The 1,434-nt window shown below is 44.5% G+C and overlaps 1 protein-coding gene across 2 annotated transcripts in view; it reads right to left on the bottom strand.

The window, feature by feature from the left end:
• Positions 1–1,434, bottom strand: part of VPS13D (vacuolar protein sorting 13 homolog D) — a 255,403-nt gene that overhangs the window by 247,009 nt on the left and 6,960 nt on the right. The window lies entirely within an intron of this gene.

Raw genomic sequence — 1,434 nt, 5'->3', positions numbered from 1 at the left:
AATTCCAGTTCTTTCAAGGCATCTTTCTTTAGTGGCAAATTTTCTAATTCAACAGCACCTAAAAATAAAAACATCATGAAATATCCATGCAACAAATACAGCAGGCGCCGACTGTGTGTAAAGCATTGAAAGATGAAGGGCAAGTTTTACCTAGAACAGGGCTGGGAGATGTCACAGTCATACCTCCACCAATCCACGTGCTTTAGCTGACTAACTTCCTGATCAGCTACTCTAACATGTAAATGACAGCCAAAGCTAAACAGCTGATGAAACTTCAGGCAAGAATTCACTTTTTCTATAACAGATTAGAGAGTAAGTACTTTAGGCTTTATATGATGTCTGTTACAAAGTCTCCTTTTATTAACTTTTTTAGTTCTCTAGAAATGTAAAAGACGTTCTTAGGTTGCAGGCCCAATATGGCCAGCCGGTCTGTTTGCAGACCCCCAGCTTAAGCTAACATTTACCAGAGGAGCATGAACATCTGACTCAGGCAGGAGGACATGTAGGCTCCTGGGCTCCACCCTCGACCTATTAAATCACGATCTCTGGGACTAGAACACCGAAATCTTAATTTTTAACAGGTCCTTCCACCCTCACCCCACTCCCAAAATGAGTAAAGTACATACAGAGGTCAAAAGTCTGTGGTTCATAAAATAAATCTAGTCTCCGAAAGGAATTCTACCCTCTCTTCTGGAGAGACCAACCCTGCATTCTCCTCAGCACCTCCACTTGTAGGTGGAATAACCAGTCAGAAAACAAAGAGATGAACAGGACTGCCACTAGAGAATGGGCAGCTAGCCTCTCCCTCTGGTGGCTTGCAGGCCCTTCGTCCTTACACACACACACACACACACACACAGCCCTGCTTGGTAGGAGACACACACACACATACACACACACACACACACACACACACACACACAGCCCTGCTTGGTAGGAGGCACTGCGCTGGCCACAGGGAACCGAAAAGAGAAGGCAGGATTCCCAGCCTTAAAAGGCACTCATTGTTTTACAAAATTGGTTGTGTAACACAAGGCGATTTTTGAGCCTCTTAAAGCTGTCTGAAGTATACATTTTCAAGAATAGGGAGTACAGACAACAGCCATTAACAGCCTCAGCAAACCAAACGCTGAGGATGCAGCACAGCCATGCCACCAGACAGGTTTCCTACCCCGACCCACTCAAATATGCACCCACAACAGGCCCTGCTGGGAAAGGTCCCTCCAAGGAGTCAGGTAGTGAAGTACCCAAAGTAGTGAGTACTTTATAAATGATAGCATTGTTCATTTTTTTCCAGGCAGACAACTTATAGGCTTCTACTCACTAAAACTGGGGTGAATTTAGAGACTAGTCATTTATTAGTAATCTCTAATGGCTGCAGAATTCTCTTCCCTCTGCTCTAGGTTATCCAAACTTCAGGGCCAACCTGAAGTT

Source organism: Carlito syrichta, unplaced genomic scaffold, assembly GCF_000164805.1.
Source record: "Carlito syrichta isolate Samal-C Ts95f unplaced genomic scaffold, Tarsius_syrichta-2.0.1 Scaffold315850, whole genome shotgun sequence".
Lineage (NCBI taxonomy): Eukaryota > Metazoa > Chordata > Mammalia > Primates > Tarsiidae > Carlito > Carlito syrichta.
This window is presented reverse-complemented; position numbering and strand designations above follow the sequence as displayed.